Here is a 20,607-nt window from a genome sequence, read left to right on the forward strand (position 1 = left end):
TTTAAAAAATAGTTGAAAATCTATTGCAATCTTTAAAAAAAGTCCTGGTTTTTTATTCTGCATGTGAAAACTACTATAATTTCACAGCATGAAAAAGGAAAGTCTATTCACAAATCACAAAGCCAAGTGTTTTCAAAAGATACAGGAAAATATTCAGCTTTTAACAAAGATGTTCATTTTATTTTGAGTATTTCCTCTTACTGTTTTTATTCACTGAACCCACTGACAGTGCATTTAACAAATAGTTAAAGCATTTGTGGTTGACCAAAAATAAAATAAAATTTGATTCTGATGATTTTGTTTTCAAATTCAGTAAGTTCAGTCAGTACATTTATTAATGACCATTGTGTGTGTGTGTGTGTGTATGTGTGTGTGTGTGTGTGTGTGTGTATTGGTCTATTACTAGAAGTTTATGTTTTGCTACTTGATAGAATCTTAGCAGAACTATGATTCTCTTCCTTCACCTAAAAGCTAGAGAAAAATCTCCAGAATATCTCCAACATTTTGGTCTGGAAGGACTATATTTCTTTTTTTCCTTTTTCTTTTTTGTCCAATCCTGGGGTTTGAACTCAAGGTCTGGGCACTGTCCCCTGAGCTTCTTTTGCTCAAGGCTAGCACTCTACCACTTAAACCACAGCACCCCTTCCAGCCTTTTCCATTTATGTGGTACTGAGGAATTGAACCCAGGGCTTCATGCATGCTAGGCAAGCACTCTATCACTAAGCCACATTCCAAACCAGATCCTATAGTAGAGAAAAATCATTCATTTATTTATTCATTTTCTTTCCTATAATAAATATGCAGTAAAATCTGTGTGTGAAGAACAAGACACCTGGCTTTTCTAACACATAATCATTAAGTGGGATGGAGAGGAAAATAGTCATCCATCAAAGAGTAACTGAAATGTAAAATGAACATTCCTGTGATTGCCCCAAATAATAGAGGCATGATGTAATGAGAGTATATTGTTCTGGTTAGGAAGAGGGCTTCAGCTCACTCTCACTTCCTGTACTTGTATTCTTGTAGCTATTCCCATTTACAGGTGACCTTTGTTTACTTACTCCTACACTCTGCTAGGTTTTTGTCTTTGGTAAATAAAGAAGTTCACAAAGGTTCACAATGTGCCAGTTCAGGATCTAAGAGGCCTTGATGGTGTCCTCTTTCTGTTCCTTTGTATTCAGAAAGTGTATTTGGGCCAATCTGCAGATTCAATAAGATACAGAGACCTGGGTGACATCCATCCAGTTGTCCCAGCTAAGATTCTGGACATAAAAGAGATATTAAAGAAAACTGGCAAATGTATCTGGTTCACTCAGCTGACCACACACAAATGAGCGCAGGCAACTTCTTCTGGAAGAAGCCCATTCTTCAACAGAATGGACTACTTATCAAAGGCTCTCAAACAAAGATAAATGTTTCTATATCACTAAGGTTGGTTCCAGGACTCCTCTGAGACCCCAAATCTGAAGATGTATAGGTCCCTTTACATAGACCTTTGCATATACTTTGAATTATCTCTAGACTACCTAATGTTACTAATATTATATAACTAGTTGATGTACTAGATAGTTTAGGAATAAGGACAAGGAAAATGGTCTGTGTGGGTTCAGGAGAAATGAAAGATTTTTAGAATCTTTCTGATCTGTACTTGATTATGTCTGCAGACGTTGGAGCCCATGGGTGAGGAGGGCTGACTGTATCTGTAGAATGTAGGCAACTGTATTTGTAGAATGTCGGCAAAGATTTTCTGGGGTAGTTATTCTTTCTTGTTTTGTGAAGACTATAATCAAAACCTCAAGATAAATAAGGAAAATATAAGGATAAAGTGCATCAAAGTAGCTACAGATCGGAGCAGTCTACTGGAACAGTTATAAGGGACCTGGGTAATTAGAATGTGAATGTTCAGGTGAGTGTGCCAGAAAAACTGCAAGTAAACCTAGGGCATTGTAGATGAGTTTAAGTTCCTTTTGAAAAAGAATTTGATTTATTTTCATTAGAGACAGACATGGCTAAGATGTTTGACTACAAACTTTAGCCAATTATTAAGGATGAATTAATATGAAATTAAATTAAAATGAAACAATAATTCCTTCATAATTTCTAGGATGAATTCCTAGGATGAATCAAAATGAAAGTGGTAAGTTTTGGTGTAGAATTATGATTCAAGTCATCAGCCTACACCTGGGTCAGAAGAGTAACTGTATGATAGGTTTTCATGTCTACTTTCTTTGATCACTTTGGTAGGCAACACAAATGTAGGTGATAAAAGAAAAGAACCTGGTGGATTGGTCATGCTGGACATCTGCCACTGTCCCAAATTTATGAGCTTTACTTCTTTAACCTGGTTCACTAAAACACTTGTACCAGCTGGGTGCCAGAGGCTCACACATGTAACCTTGGCTACTCAGAATGCTGAGATCTGAGGATTGTGGTTCGAAGCTAGCCTGGGCAGGAAAGTCCACGAGACTCTAATCTCCATTTAAATTCTCAGAAAAAGCCAGAAGTAGAGTTGTGTCTCAAGTTGTAGAGCATTAGCCCTGAGCAAAAGATGCTCAGGGACAGAGCCCAGAGATCAGAGCCCAGACCCTGAGATCAAGTCTCAGGAACAGAACAAACAAACAAAGACAACAAATAAACCTCTGTTTAGCCAATTCTACTTGAATAGTCTAGTTACACATTGGTCCTCCAATATGCTTAATTTATTTATTCATATTTCTATCTCCCATTAATGTTCTTTTTACTTTCTATATGGTGCAATATTTTCTTTAGTAAGCTTTATAACATAACAAAGTCACTAGTTATGATTACCTGGCTGAAGCCACCCCTTCCCTTAGAAACTATTCTTAATTATTTCCAGCCACTTTTCTCTGATGCTCAGCTGGTCATTGGCATATAATTATTACGTTAAAATAGCAAGGATGATTGGGGCTGAAAATATTAGGTTACTTTTTGTGACTTAAAATATGGTATTTTGAAATATAAACAAACAAATTTAGGTTGGATTAATGGCACCAGGACTTTAAATTAATATCACTCATTTCTATGTCTTGGTTCTCTGGGTTTAAAAGTGTCCGAAACCTTTTCTTTTGTTATGTTGGCCAAAATCAGGTCATGTGCAACATCGCACATCAATACATGGCAAAGGAAATGGAATTTTCCAGACTAGCTTAGGCCCATTCAACCTCAAATTTGGATACACTGAGCACATGTGGAAAGTAAATGGCTGATAGGTAGAGAGCCAACAGTAGCTGCCGTCCAGGGCTTAATGGTTGGTCATGTTCTCATTTTCATCTACCCAAGTGTTGCTACACAGTTTTAACATTGATCTAGCACTATGTCCATAGCTCTCTGGATATGTACTATTATGTTTCATTAGAACTTATCACATGATCATTTCATTTGGGTTAGGTAAGATCCTGACCCTGGGCCATGTAAGAACTGCAAAATCATATGATCCATAACAAGACAGTCATGTGTGTACCTTGTATGCCTTGTATGCTTCTCAAGTGTAGCTTGTAGGGTTGGGAATGTGGCTTAGTGATAAAGTGCTTACCTAGCAGGCATGAAGCCCTGAGTTCAATTCTTTAGTGTCACATAAACAGAAAAAGACAGAACTTGGTGCTGTGGCGCAAGTGGTAGTGCACTAGCCTTAAGTACAGAGAAGCTCAGAGACAGAGCCCAGTCCCTGCCTGAGGTTAAGCCCCAGGGCCAGCAATAAAAAAAAAATAGCTCATATCTCATAGTTTTCCACCTGTATTGATAATATTTTATGGTTCTTGAAAGCTATTATAAATATTCAAAAGGTCCTCCGTCCCTACTAGAATGCCATCCATTGGTCCATTTGTATCTATCCAGAGAAAGATTTAGCTTCTGAGGCCCTACAGAGTCAATCCTCACTCTGTAAAGCATTCGCTGAACCCTACACTCAGCTGCACGTTTTATTGGTAAGCATTTCCTTTTCTCTGTTAGTTCTGTGTGTTGAATGCACCTGTATTTTGGAATACATTAATGCTGTATTATGACTTATGTGTCTATACATGCTTCAGCATCCCTTTCCATAATTCATTGTCCTGGCTGAAATCCTCCATTATTTACCCAGTTGTTTACTTCAGTTCAGACGTCAACATACCTGGAATGATGCTGGGCAATGCAGAAACCACCAGAGGTGAAAGTTGGGCATATTATTGAGGAAGACATCTTGCTGAGTCTTGATGACCTGTAACAGACACCTGTGGTTGGGAAATGTGAGGTTCACCAGCATAGTTTTATGAGAAAGGAATGTTTGTTCCGCTAGAGTAATTGCAACATTGAGCTTTGAGTTGGCATCTGTGGTATGAAGGAGAGGCCTTCAGGGGAAGAAAGAGGGTGAGAAGAGGCACAAAATGTAGCCAAGTGCATGCTGGGCATGTTCCCTTTGTGAGGAATGACCAATGATATTAGTTGTTTTCTATATTGTGTTATGCTAAAACTACTTACTCCCTGAGCATTCCATAAAAGCTTGCCTCATGTAGTATCAGAAGCAATGGTTCTGGGAACATCAAGAAGATCCCTATGTAGAGAAGCTGATGTGGGGTGAGGTTGGAAAGAGCAGATCCTACAATTGCAAGGAGCCATGATGTTTATACTCTTCCCCGCAGCAGTAGAATTTCTCACATAATCTCCCAAATTAATCTGGTAGTTTATAGAATATACAAAGAACTCTATCTTTTCATCTTTTGATCTGAGGCAGTGTTGATCAGGGGCGGTTGCTGGGTAGGATGAGAATTACCAAGTGTAAAGCGGTTTATGTGATATAGCTAAGGGGAAGATCAAAATAGAATTTAGATGTTCAGATTCAATTACTTGAACTTAGCCTCAGGAATACTTTAAACCACCACCCACAACAAAATTTCATTTCCATTTATACCCTGAAGACACTTTTGTCTTTTCATAAAAAAAAAGATTGCTTAACATTTTATGTGTTTACAAAAATCATACAGATGCTGGTGGTGGGGTATCAAATTTACAAAAATACTAAAGTGTCAGTTATTAAATGAATTACCTTTTGTCACCAAAAATGTGGAGCATAGTGAATAATGATTTATTCTGATAGCCCTGCATATCAATTTAGAGGGATAGACAATTGATCAGTGACATTAACAACTTTCTAGTCTATGGAATCTCCACTCTCTCGTGATGGTATTTCAGCTAGGATTCAAGACCTATCACTCTTGCTTTTAGGTACTCTACTACTTGACCCACATTTTTACCTTCAGCCTTTTGGCTGTTACTTGGAGATAAGACTGTCATGTATTTTTCTGCTCCAGCTAGCTTTGAATCACAATCCTGAGATGTCAGCATCAGAGGTGGTTTAAAGTGTTCCTGAGTAGCTAGGATTACAGGCATGAGACACTGGTGCCAAGCTATTTTGACAATTGGTGATGGTTTCATTGAAAAAGCATTTATTAGCCTCAGTTCCTGGCCTTAATCTCTGTTAACTTTATCTTACATTTAAAAGTCAGTGACAGATTAAAAAGCATTGATAGGCAGATGACAGATAGATATAGACAGATGGTAGATTGATGGCAGATTGTTAAGCAGAACTTCATCATAAAAGATCCACTCACTTTAGCAAACCTGTTTGACCAATAACCTTAAGTAAAATGAACTATTTCAATCCTGTTTCATGGAATATATAAGGAGTTCCCATAATTTTTCATGGGCTAGCCCAACTGAACAAATGAAGATCAATATTTTTCCCTTTTGAAGAGGAAGGATGTTCTGTAAGGAGAAACAAGCAAGACAATGGAAGAATAAATCTAATCTATCTGTAAAAGAAAATGAGAAAAAACAATACCAACAATCTATGCACATTTGTAAGTACTCGCATAACACTAGCTTAGCATCTGAGACATAGTTGTTATTACTATACTGTTGGAAAAATGGTAAAAGAAAAAATACACATACTCCAACATGACAAATTACAAATGCATTAAAAAATTCTTTCCACTTGTGAATCACAACAAAACTGTAAGGAATTTCCTTTGAAGAATCCAAGCTTTGTTAGAATCCTATTCTTTAAGTCTTTGTGTGTTGATAACACTTTCTATGTCACTGGGTTATCAAAGTTTGGTTTGGGAAGAGTCAGGATATTGGCAGAGCTCTTATTCATAAATGGTCCGATCTTTGTGCTGTAAGAGCAGAGCCTAGACAAGGTATCAGCAAAGTAATGTTACAAGCCTTCTTTCATCATATTGTTGCAGCTCTAATAATCATGTTCCACAACTTCATCAACCACCCTTAGAATTCACTTTTGATTTATGTATATTTGTTTATTCACGTTGAGAAGACTTAAAGTGCCAGTATATTCTTATTATTCTAATTTACTAGATGAAGTAAAAATTGCCTCTCATCAAGAGAAAACCTAATCATTTTATTTTATTGTAAAGATGCTGTACAGAGGGGTTACACTTACATTAATAAGGTAATGAGGGGTTAACACCTCTTCTTTGTTTTTCTCTCACTATTCCTTTCCTCCCCCACTCCTCCCCTGTCCCCAGAAGTTGTAAGGTTCATTTTGGACACACTATCTAGTGAGTATCATTGCAATGGATCATCCTGTGTCCTTGTTTCAGCATTTTGTTATTCCCCTTCCCTTCCCCAAATCAGATAAATGTTATATAAGACACCGGGTACCAGAATCAAAGACAATGATTACCAGGGATAAACCAATGGAAAAAGAAAAAGGAAATCAAATAAAAAGAAAGAACTAGATACAATACATTGGTGACAACCAGGTCAACAACAAAAAAAGACCCGTTGTTTCCATGTTTTTAAAATATACTATTTGTCTATTTATTATCTATCTAGATAAATATCTATCTGTCTGCCTGCCTGCCTGTCTGTCTGTCTGTCTGTCTGTCTATCTTAGTTAACTACTTGTATGGCTTGAGTTTAGAGCCTCTCACTTTTCCTTTCCTTTTTCCATTCAAGGCTAGCACTCTGTCACTTGGACCAAATCACTACTTCTTTAATTTCTGTAATTGTTTGATGTACTATGCCTCTGATTGAACATCTTTCTAACATTTGAAGCAGTAGTTGGTAAAACGTAAGTGCTATGTATTTTGTTTTGTTTTCTTTTGTGTTTGGAATGAAGAAAATGTTTTAATGTTGCCTCCTCATTTTGTGTATGTGTGTGTAGGTATGTGTGTCCTGGAACTTGAACTCAGTGCCCTGGCACTTCCCTAAGCTTGACTGCTCAAGGCTAAGGTTCTACAACTTAACCCACATCTCCACATCCAGATTTGTTTTTTGGTGTTTAATTGGAGATGAGAGTCTTAGGTGTTTTCCTTCCTGGGCTGGCTTTAAACCATGATCCTTAGACTTCAACCTTCTGAGAAGAGAGGATTACAAGTATGAGTCACCAGTACCTAGCTATATTTTTATTTCCCCCTCTGAGTCTCAATTTCTCACATCTTTTCCTATGCTAAGAAATATAACAACATTAAATTCATACCAAATGCAACTCTCCCTCTATTTTCTACTGCTTTTAAAAATGAGGAAAGTGGCCTAGCCCCAGTGGCTCACGCTTCTTATCCTAGCTTCTCAGGAGGCTGTGATCAGAGGCTTGTGGTTCAAAGCCAGCTAAGACAGGAAAGTCTGTGACACTCCTATCTCCATTTAACCACCAATTATCTAGAAAAGTATCTGTGAGACTAATAGCAGAGTGCTAGCCTTGAGCAAATAGCTCAGAGACAGTGCCTAGACCCAGACAGTGCCCTTAGGACCCGTGCACGTGCACACACGCACACACACACACACACACACACACACACACACACACACACTCCAATAATGTCAATCATACATGAAGTTTAAAACAATGGTTGAATTAATCTGGACAACATATTTAAGTTAAGCCAGTAAATGAAATATGAGCACTAATAAGGAACATTCTACCATTTTATTTGTACTATATATTCAAAATCTGGTAAGTACTTTTCGCACACCGCCTCATTTCAAATGCTTAACACCCACAGGTGGCTTGGATCCTCTACAGTGAACAGATCCAAGGGCCTAGTGGATCAAGAGAAGCAACAGAAAAAGAACTTTAGCAATAGATATGAAAAGTAAGAGTGAAAAATGAAGAATTTAGAGAGAAATCATGTTTTCCAAGTATGTGTATACCACCACCCCACATAAACATTTTATTTTATTGCCAAGGTGATGTACAGAGGGGTTACAGTTACTTATATAAGGTAGTGAGTACATTTCTTGTTGAACACTATTACCCCATCCCTCATTTTCTCCCATTTTCAAATATCTACGTTTCCATAAATTCCTGGTGAATTAAATTTCCTTTTCTTTTAGTCAGAAAAGTTGCTTAACCCAAGGCTTTTGATGCACTTGCAAGATGTAAACACATAAGAACTATCATACATAGTGCTCATAAACTTTGATATTCTTTTTGGTTTTGCCTTTAGTTTCTTACAGTGAATCTTATAAAACTATTTATGTGGGCTATCATTTATTTAAGCAATTCTTCACGAGGAGCAGATAGTCTATTTGTATTTTTATTGTTAGAATAATATTGAATAAACATTTATGAATAAGCCTGTGTGCTCATCTTTGATTATTTCCTCAGGCAAGAATCCAGGGAGTGATGCCTAGAATCAATGATTATCAAATATGGGGCCTCATGTCTTCCAACAAGCTGTGTAGTATGCTGATAGGACCATTTTTACAGCACTGTATTTCTTAGAGTAATGCCATTTTTTAATGGGACACCTTTTGGAAATTGTCATTTATTGTTACTGTTTTCTGGGTCAAGTTTTGAATCTATATAGTTGAACATTTCTCTTTGATCTTGTTGATCGTGTTTCTTCCATTTGATTTCTAAATTGCTTGTTGTTGTGTTGTGCCTACAAGCTGGGTCATTACCTTTCCATTCAGTCTCCCTTTGCTGTCCATCTGAGTGGAAATGTCCAGGAGAAAGGGAGGAGCAGTTCCTGCTGCTGGCCCTTGGAGTTCCCCCATACTGATCTCTGATCATAATAAAGCAAACTGCATTTATGATCACTTACATCTGGAAGTAAGCTAACCTTTGAATAAAACTATATACCCCCAAGGTCTCTCTGCTATAATAGCAAAATGAAAAACTTAGACAAGTACTTTAAGTTTTAAAATTTAATTTCACTATCCCCTTTAGAAGATGATTATCTTCCTGAATATATATATATATATATATATATATATATGTATGTATGTATCTACAGGGCACTTTGGGGTCTGTGTGCTCTTAATGCATTTAATCACCTATTAAAAAGTTCCTCAGAAGCTACGACCTGCTAGGTTCAATCTGGTTTCCCTAATAAATTAGTTAAGCCTGGAAATTTCCAACTATTCCTGTTCAAAAACCTGATAGAGATTCTAAAAGTCATTCTTCCATCTTTGCAGAAGAGACAAAAATAAAACAAAAGTAGTTCAAATAGAATCTGTTCAGTATGACTCTGTCAGCTGTTCCTTATCTAAAAACACTTACTTGTTTATGTACCAGGACATATTCATGTGTCTCTTGTCAACCACGCGCTAGTTTAAGAAAGAATCGATCATAAAGAGAACAAGGTTTTTTGTTTTTTTTCATAGAGGAGTTCAAGTTTGTCAAACTAAAAATATAAGCAAAACAATATTAGCTGGTAAATGCCATAATACAAATGTGGTCCAAGAGCTAGAAGAGCCTTAGAGAAAAGAACAATCATCCAGATTGTTTCCCAATTCCCTTATAATTAAGCAAATTGAAACTTGAATTAAGTTGGGGGTATGCGGGGAAGTTCACAGCCAAAGGAGGAAGGGAGAGAGAGGCAAATTTGACAGAGTAGGACCAAAGAATGCAGCCCTAGTGAAAGGTGAGTTAGAGGGCTTTGGATGGGAATGACGGTGATGGGCATCACATTCCTGCATCTCTTCTGGGTTGCTATCACTTCCTTCACCTGTGAAGTTTCAGAGACGTCACCCTGTCCAGCTCAACTATGATCGCAAACCAGGAAGAAGAGGAAATAAAGACCCCTGCATTCCCACTGACTGAGGATTACAGCTATCTTCTATCACATATGCCTGCCATGAAGACTGTAAGTGAAAAGGGCAGATTTGTATAATTGGCATGCTGGACATTTCTCTTCACTCAATACTTTCTGCTGTGTCTTAACATTTGAAACCAACCCATGACTGTAAGCAAGCCACAGTGACCTAAACCGACTAAAAATAGAGACTGCTGTTCATACTGCACCCCATTTCTGCAAATCTGTTTTTCCAAGTAAAGTATTCTGTAGTAGAACTAAATGGGATTTGCTAATAATCGCTGTGAAAATGATGCCAGTGACTTCTTTAGCTCCAGATAGACGCAGGTAACTGGCAGTATAATCTTGAGCAGGACAATAGCTAGTTTTCAACTTGGAAGAAATAAAGAATAATGTAATACTGTGGCAACCATGAAGGTGACTTTTCCAAGCCATTGATTAGCAGGTTTATGCCCTGAAATTCAACTTAGGGAGATTCATTACAGTTCCTTCAGTCACTGGAGTATTAAAAATCAAAATGCATCATTAACTCAGAGGTGGGCTATCTTGACTTTGGTGACAGCCATCTGTGCAGATTCTTTGGATTTCATCAGAAAAGGAAGTAATTACTTTTCTAAATTAGAGATAAAAGCAATCATTTTTTCCTATTACAATAAACTTTTGTCTATTAGGCAAACAGTATAGATTTCTGGGAAGAACCTTGGCATGAGTCAGCTCTAATGAACAAAAGAGAAGTTGGATTTTGTCTGAAAAACATTCAGTAGATTTTCATGGCGATAGTCTGCCAGGAAAAAGTTTAAAGGAATTTAGGGTGCTGAGAAGTGAGAGACTGGAGTGACTAGAATGATGGCTGAAGAAAAACTACCATTTTCTTTTCTTCCTACTGTCTAAAAAGAGCTAAGAGGACTTACCTCCTTTCTCTCTGATTTCTCTCTTTGATTTTTCTCTCTGTCATTTTGAAAAATGACAAAGCGACTAAGTAGGTAGCATTAGTATTAATAAAGTTTGGCTTCAAATGCTGGTCAATCATTTTTCATTCCTTTCTTTTCAGGGCCTTGTGCTTACTATACAAACACTGTATCAGGAAAGCCACAACTCTACTCCTTTTGATTTTAGTTCGCTTTTCAGATAGGTTCTCGTGCTTTTTCCTGCACTTGTCTTGAATGACTATCCCCTCACCTCCACCTACCAAGTAGCTAGGATTCTAGTCATGTACCTAACTGGCTTCTTTTCCTTTTGCCAGTCCTGGGGCTTGAACTCAGAGTCTGGGTACTGTCCCTGAGTTTCTTTTGCTCAAGGCTAGCACTCTACCTCTTGAACCACAGCACCACTTTCAGCTTTTTCTCTTTATGTGGTACTGAGGAATTGAACCCAGTGCTTCGTGCATGATAGGAAAGCATTCTACCACTAAGCCACATTCCCAGCCCATACCTGGCTTCTTTTTGAGATAGAGTTTCAGTAGTTTTTGCCTGGGCTCGCCTGGGATGATTGATCCTTCTTACTCCATCCCCATGTAGTTCAGATTTTAGACTTTAACCACCAAGTCCAGCCTTCATTTCTTTTCAAATAGGTTAACAGTAGTCTTCTGAAGTGAATTTGTTATATGTTCTGTTTCCTCTTATATTCTCTCTTTATTTTAAAAGAGTATTATAATCTTACCAGTAACCTCTAAATTCAGAGCCTGAAAAAACAATGTGTGGGCCAGACGTGAAAGGCCAATCTAAGGATTCTTTTCAACTAAGGTGCCAAAAGCAAACGTATTAACAAGTGTAGAATCCTTGTCAACCAGAGTAGATTACATGCCCCTGACTATAGTGACCATTTTGTTTTCTGCAGGTCCAGTTCAAAACAAGTTGGAAAAAGAGACACTGGTCATTGTATGCTATGAAAAGGAGTATCTGCACACCAAGGGGCTGTGAGCCAAACAGAAGTACGGGTTCATTTATCCTCCCTGAGTCTACTGTTTACCCAAATTTTGGAGGAAAGGATAAAAGGCAGAGGCTGGACCTAGATATCAGTTTAGTAATCGATTTATGACAAAGCAAAAGAAAGCTGGGAAGAATGGAACGATTCAAATATCATGAGATATGTCTCACAGAGGCAATGAAAAATCACACATGAGTGGCTTATTTCATGAGCCAAAATTTTCTAGGTCTTTCACTAGCTCTGTCCAGATGTCTTCTATAGGAAACCTAAGCTTTGCACAGTCCAATTTTCTAGCGGTAGGTGAGAAGATGGCTTAGATTAGGAGAGTCTCAGAACTCCCTCCTATTCTCATTCTGGAGTGAGTGGAAAGTGTCACATTGGGAAGCTTATTATTTAAATAACTTGGCTAATATGCATGAGGACATTTCCCCAAAATATGTGAGCCAACAGAATTTTTATAGCCGTGTATGCTTATTTTCACATTAGATTATTCAGCATTCCTAAAATGCTAAAAGTTTTCAAAATGATACAAGGTGAGATTAAGAAGTTTTCTTTGGAATAAATGTATGCCAACCTAGAGACATGTCTTTGATTAGGAAACTAGAAGATTGAATTGTTAGACACTTATCATTCTGCAAAGATGAGAAAATCTTTGCATTGTAGAAAGTTGCTCGGTAAAAGCTGTTCTTTTTCATTCTCCTCTGAGAGAAAGAATTTTATTTTTTTCATGAAGCATATTGCTGCTAGAAATATAATTAACCCCCAGATTCAGCTCTAGTTATTTTAGAGTGTTGAAGACTCTGTAATAACAAGGTTAAATATTATGCCAATATTAAGTCAAAGAAAGCAAAGGAGGGAATGTTTGCTGATTTGGGGACCAAGATATTTATTAGTATGTATCCCTGTCTTTTACCACAATTAGTATTGTACTCAACACCACCCTCTCTTGTGAGAAAGCTTGGCACTTATCTATTGAATTTTTCTCACTCTAGTACATGTGAAAATCTCTTTCCATAGGTATGCTATATATCTTCTTTGTAAAACATTGTTCAAGATTTCAGCCTATTATTTGTACAGTCATGATCTTATTAATTTGTAATGCTTTGTTAAGTGTCCTGATACTTAATAAAAATAAAATACTCTTGTCAGGAGTGTTTTATTGATATTGTTTTTCCACTCTGGTGGCTTACTTGTTGAATAGTATCTTTGATGAGAGAAACTTTCTATTTTAGTAGGAGAATCGCATAGTTTTGATGAAGATCAAGGAAGCTATTTTATCTGTGTTAGTGTTTATATGTCCTGTCAGTTCTATAGTTTTATTGTTGTTGTTGGTTGTGGGGCTTCAACTCTGGGCCTGGGCCCTGTCCCTGAGCTTTTCAGCTCAAGGCAAGTGCTCTACCACTTATGGGACAGCACCACTTCCAATATACACTGTCAGAACATGTTTTCTGCCACAGTTCTTCAAGATTATTGTCTTGTTTTGTTTACTCTGATTCTGTGTATATATTTTAGATACTTATTAGATATAATATACATATAAGTAATTTATTACTCTATAATATTTATATAGTCTATACTACAGTATATATTTGCATATATCCATATACCTGTGTAAACCTACATATGCATATTTAGAGCTACATGATTTATTTCAGAGAAATTTTGTATATAAACAAGGTAGAGAGAGAACAAGGAAGATGGCATAAAATAAATAGGGGACCAACAGAGCTCACTCTGAAGAAGTAGAATTTTTAGGATCACATTAAGTTATCAAAGTATCTGCATTTGGGCTGGGCAGGTGGCTCTGTGATAGAGTGCTTGCTTTGCATGCATGAAACCCTGGGTTCGATTCCTTAGCACCACATACACAGAAAAAGCCAGAAGTGGTGCTGTGGCTCAAGTGGTAGAACCCTAGCCTTGAGCTGAAGAGCTGAGGGACAGTGCCGAGGCCCAGAGTTCAGACCCCCCTGATTGACAAAATAAAACAAAAAAAACCTATCTGTGTCTAAAGATTCATACAAAGTAAGCTATAAATATACAGAAATTTATACCAAAGAAGAAAATTATAAGCTGCCTGCTGAAGAAGAAATATATATTTGAGCACCTACTGGAGTTGGCAGTGGTAACCAGGAGCAGAGGTTGTGGTATTGGTCAATGCCAGCATGCCTGCAGGCTTTCCACTCACCACTAGAGTGAATTTAAAGACCAGGAACGAGAATCCACATTCCAGGCAGTCATATACAGATATAGAGACAACTTGTCACGTCAGGGACACTCTAAAACATGAAGGGAAACCATGAGTATCACACAAGAGACATCCTTCCAGAAAATAGTATCTGGAAGGAAACCTTCCCACTACCTGAGAGCACCGTTTTTGCAAGTGGCATAGAGCCTGCCAGAGCACCTGGCTGGAAACACTTGCTGGAGAAGCAGGGCCAGTTTTGAAGAGGGACAAGGAATCTGATATTCTTGCACAGAGGGGTAACAATTACATGGACAAGATAATGAGTACATTTCTTACTAAGCATTGTAGCCTCCTCCTTTGTTTCCCCTTCCCATCCCTTCCCATCCTCCTCCCCACTCCCCCACCCAACCCTCCTCCCCCCACCACCAAAATTGTAAAGTTTGTTTTCGACATAACGACTTGTACGTCTCATTGTTGCAATGAGTCCACCTGTATCCCTATTTAAATGATTTGTTTTTCCCCTTCCCCTCCACAAATTATACTGACATCAAATACAGTGAAAGCAGGGGTTATACCGTGGGGGAGGGACATAAAAACAACAAAGAAATCATCTTATAAATGTGTTAGAAACAATTGCATGAAAGAAAAAAACATTTGAATACATATCTTAGGGTTCATTTCCCTAACATCAACTTAACTGACCTTTTCTGCTTGACTCAGACATATACTAGTTATTGCAAATAAGATAAAACATGGGACCTATGTTTCTTTGGACCTGGCTTACTTTACTTAATATAATCTTTTCCAAGTCTTTCCATTTCCTAACAAATGAAGCAATGTCATTCTTTCTGATGGAGGCATAGAATTCCATTGTGTATATATACCACATTTTCTTGATCCATTCATCTACTGAGGGGCATCTGGGTTGCTTCCATATCTTAGCTATGGTAATAATGCTGCAATAAACATAGTCGTGCTGGTAGCTTTAGTGTGGTCTTGTTTGTGAACATTTGGGTAAATGCTCAAAAGTGGGATTGCTGGGTCATAGGGGAGCTCTATGTGGAGTCGTTTGAGGAACCTCCATATTACTTTCCAAAGTGGTTGAACAAGTTTACACTCCCACCAACAATGCAGTAAGGTTCCCTTCTGTCCACATCCCCTCCAACATCTGTTGTTATTAGAGTTCTTGATTATAGCCATTCTAACTGGGGTGAGGTGGTATCTCAATGTTGTTTTGATTTGCATTTCTTTTATGGCTAGAGAGGTTGAGCATTTCTTAATGTGTCTATTGGCCATCCTTCTTTCCTCTTCAAAGAAGTTTCTCTTTAAGTCTTTAGCCCACTTATTTATTGGGCACTTGTTTCTTTGAAGATTTGTTGTAGGGGGATTTAATTTTAGAAAAAATTTTATTAAGTGAAGTAAGCCAGACCCAAATGAGCATAGAATGTATGGTTTCCCTCATTTGTAAGTAATGTCTGTAAATCTACAGGTTAATATAATGGATAGTAAAAGGCAAATAATTTTACTTGGACATGATTAATTAAACAGCACTTTAAGCATTCACACACTGAAAACAAAAGTGGCTATTTGTTAGAAAGGATCACAATGGCTCAATAGTTCTGTGCATAAGACTATATAAAATATTGCTTATGGAAATGAGCTGCAAGAAATGAAAACAGTAGTTTTTTTAATTGTACTGTTTGCAATTATTATTTTTCATTATTTTAATCCATTGGTTTAATCCCAGTTGCCACTGTTTCTTATTTCTGTACTTTTTGTCTTGTATATAAGTTTATCTGATTTTTGGAATTGAAGAGGAATCCTAGACACAGTGGGAGAAAGGATAATCAAATTTAACAGTGATACTCACTAGACACTATGTTGGGAATGAATACTACAACTTGGAGGCAAAGGGGTCGAAAGGCATCAAATAGGAGAAAATAAGGGAAAGCGTAACATCACCTTTACAATAAAATTTAAATGAAAAAAAAAGTGAGGTAGAGCTCACAGTTTACTACTTCTGTTTGTTTTGTTGTTGTTATTGTTGTTTGTTTTTTTTTTGGTCAGTCATAGGGCTTGAACTGTGGGCCTAGGCACTGACCCTGAGCTCTTCAGCTTAAAGCAAGCGCTCTCTACCAGTTGATTCACAGCACCACTTCCAGTTTTTGGTGGTTAATTGGAGATAAGAGTCTCAAGGACTTTCCTGCCTGACTGGCTTTGAACCATGGTCCTCAGATCTCAACCTCCTGAGTAGGTAGGATTACAGGCATGAGCCACTGGCATCTAGCCCAGTTTACTACTTTCTATGGTAAATAGTTTCAGAAACATTTGAGAAAAAAATGAAAGAGAAAGAAGACTTGTTGCTGTTCACTTGTCTTTCACATCTTTGTGGAAAACCATTTGCTTGCATATACTCAGGGCTGTGTACCTGTAGGGCTGTGCACGAGCAGGGCTGTATACAGGCAGAGTTATATATATATATATATATATATATATATATATGCAGGGCTATACCTGGTTCTGGTTTTGTTCTTTGTCCTATCTTATACTGCCATCCATGTAGAAGCTTTATAGTATGTCTTACCATTGGTAGTAGACATCTTTCCAATTTTGTTTTTTCTCGAGTTTATTCAGGCTCTTCTCAGGCCTTTCTATTTCCATATAAAATTAAAACCAGATTTCCCTAATGAAATTTCCATAGGACTCATGTTAAATCTATCTGTCAAAAGAGAACATTGAACAAATATTGTCTTTGTTATGTAATTTTAAGTCTAATTGTGTAACTAAGGCTAGGAAATAAAGAAAATGAAGTTATAACTAGCATTTGATTTTTAACTCCATAATGCAAGAAAAGAAAAAATACATGTTGTTTCCCCTTTGGCTCATTAAGTGAGAATTTTGTCATGGTCACTGAAAGAGAAAACAAAGTTGCCTCTCTTTAAAAAGACCATAGTTTCTAATATGCTTTGTTGCTACATTAAGAAGTATATTGCATTTCTTTTTTTTTTTTAATTTAATTTAATTTTTTTTTTGTGAACATACTGTACAGAGGGGTTACAATTACATGGGCAGGATAATGCGTACATTTCTTATCAAGCATTGCAGACTCCTCCTTTGTTTACCCTTCACATCCCTTCCCAGCCTCCCCCCTACCCCCCACAATCTTCCCCCTGCCCCCCGCCCCCCCCCCCAGCACCAACGTTGTAAAGCTTGTTTTCGACATGATAACTTGTACTTCTCATTGTTGCAACAGGTCCACCTATATCCTTAAACGATTTGTTTTTCCCCATCTCCTCCACAAGTTATACTGACATCAAATATAGTGAAAGCAGGGGTTATACTGTGGGGGAGGGACATACAAAGCAACAAAGAGATAATCTTGTAAATGTGTTAGAAACAAATGCATGAAATAAAAAAACATTAAAATACATATCTAAGGGTTCATTTTCCTAACATCACATTATCTGACATTTTCCGCTTGACTCATACATATACTAGATATTGCAAATAAGGGAAACCATGGGACCTGTGTTTCTTTGGGCCTGGCTTACTTCACTTAATATAATTTTTTCCAAGTTTTTCCATTTCCTAACAAATGGGACAATGTCATTCTTTGTGATGGAGGCATAGAATTCCACTGTGTATATAGACCACATTTTCTTGATCCATTCATCTACTGAGGGGCATCTGGGTTGGTTCCATATCTTAGCTATGGTAAATAATGCTTGCATTTCTTTTTAATCAATGTAAATTAAATGAGTGATTCATTTGTCATCTTTGCTAATAGTTTATTAATATTAAGTATCACTGTTTTTATATTTCCCTCTCCCATTAACCACATATTGTATGGGTCATGCAGATATAAAAAGGGCCTTGGGACTTGCTACTTTATATTCTTTTTTAAGTGTAAGTTTAGGCCAATAGAATTGCATAATTTTTTCTTTCTTTAAGAAATAACTACAACAATTAGCTTTGTGGCTTAGAGGCTTACAATTCCCTTCTTCAGGCTTTCCTCTCTCTGTTGTCTGGGCATCACATCCAGATGCAATTCTGTTTATCTGAATTTCCCAGGAGCTTGTAGGAATAATCAGGTTTGCAATACCTCCCCAATTCTTCACCTCAACACTTTTGATTTCCTTCATCTGGTTTTCCATGATCTGAATCATACATTTATTTGCTACATGTTAGCATGTCTTTCTTACTGTTACCAGATAAACCACCCAGGAAGGAGCACATAGATTCAGCACGCTTGGTACATCACAGGAAGATGACAAACATATGCTCAGTAAGCTAATTGATTTTTCAGTTGATTAGAGTATTTTAACTTACACCACCATTAGCTAACTCCATCCTTTCTTTCCAATTTGAAGTCTGAGAAAGATATTAAGGTTTATAAATGGTTATTTCCATTCTATCTTATTTTTAATAAGGTACCTGGCCTTATTCATGATGTAGGCTATTTATACATATCTCATTAATAATTATACTTTAAAATAATAATGTCTTACTGAGTGGGAAAGTGAAATGAGATCTGATATTATCATCAAAGTAATGGGCTCCAATCCTGGTTTTGCTCAAGCTTGCAAAAGTCAGTTCATGTTTCTAATCCTCCATTCCTTCATACATCAACTTATAGATAATTTCAGCTCTCTTCAATTCATAAGAGGTTATGAGTGTGAAATTAGAAAATGTATTTGTGAGAAGATTTTGTAAATGGAATATGTAAGGTCATATTAAATATAATGTACTAATTCATTGCCTAATGGACCGAAAGAGTTAATTGTTCTTCCAAACTTAACTAATTTATTTTCAAGACTGAGGAGACTTTTATGCAAGGTGCTACTAATAGATAATAATAACTCATTTGTTCCTCTGCCACACCTTTCCTTAGGAGATTCCGAGAGCTTTATTCTATCTCATTAATCCTTAACAGTGCTTTGTAATCATTCGACAACCTGGTGGTAAGCACTCTTCTGTGCTTTTCCAACTTGAACAAATGAGGCACGGAGAAGTTGTGTGACTTTTCAAAGTCACACAGAAAACAATGAGGCTGCTGTGGTAAGGGGAAACTGTGTTAATGAAAGATTGCTAAATAAAAAAAATACATAATCACATACTTACAATGCACAGTTCAAGATCATTGAGACTTCCATTAAAAATAACACAACTGGATGAGATTTTAGAGAGGTGTTGGGGTGGCGGAGGAAGAGGGGGAGGGGAAAAGAGAGAGGGAGATTGGGTCTTAACTCTTTCTTAACTCTGAATACGACACAAGTAAGCAGTTCATAGCCAAGGATCAGTGGATGAAAAATTATCAAAAGGAAACATCCCAGACCTTTTTGAAGATTCTGGCTCAATTGACCAAAAGGATTCTTCCTGAAACAGGAGCTAGGGTGATCTGATATTAAGCCAATATAGTAGCAAAAGTGACTTAGTAGAGTTCTTGTTACTATATTCTACTAGGAAATACATGGATGAGACTTGCTGGGGAGAAGGTTCAGGAGTGTCACTAAAGTTTGGTAAAACAGAGACTCTTTGAAAATGAATGCTGAAATCACTTCAAACATTAACCATTATTATTATTACTACTGCACAGAACAATATATGGATGCATAGTTATCACTGGAATTAAAAAACATTGTGACACCATTAGTCATTACACATTGATGGGAATGGTTGCGAGGCTGCCATGACCAATTGGAGTTTTGTTTAGATTTCCCATCCTTTCTTGTGCCGGGCAGTGATCCACTGAGCACACCTAGGACTTGCAGTTCAGAGATGGGATTTGCTTTGCACACAGAACACCATCACATGTGAGATAAATTGAGGCATTAAGTGAGCTGATACCCTTTGCCTTTTCCTCTTTCCATAAAATTGGCATCAGAAAAAAAAGGCTTTAAGTCAAGTCCTGGTCTAAAAAGGAACAGACCTAGATTCAGTGCACAGTGGGGTTAAAATCCATTTATAGTCAAGCCTGAATTAAATCTGACACACCCACAGATCTGAAGTAATGAGCAAGCTGTTTATTTTGTTGGCCATTGTACTTTGCAGTGATTTGTTATGTGATGATTGTTAACTCTTCTGGCTGTAATATTTAGTCTGAGTATGCTATATGAAGCTTCATTTTAGTGACCTCCAAAGGGTCATTCAAATAACAGCCCTTATAATCATTTTCTTATTATAAAGTAGTAGATTAATGGCTTCCAGGTCTCATACGGTATACAGTTCATATAAAGGAATATAGGTAGTTTTCTTCTGAGCCATGAACAAGTGATAAAAACTATTATTTTCTGAAGCATATGAACAAAGAGAATAGCATAGCTAATGCTTGACTCATTTGATTGTGTGTAAGACAGATGTAGTACTGGGAGTCCAGGTAGGAAGGAATTCACAATATTGAAATGCAAACAGGAGAAAAGTGACAAGAAGAAAGTACATGCA

This window comes from Dipodomys spectabilis, unplaced genomic scaffold (assembly GCF_019054845.1).
Source record: "Dipodomys spectabilis isolate Male_0828 unplaced genomic scaffold, ASM1905484v1 ptg000054l, whole genome shotgun sequence".
Lineage (NCBI taxonomy): Eukaryota > Metazoa > Chordata > Mammalia > Rodentia > Heteromyidae > Dipodomys > Dipodomys spectabilis.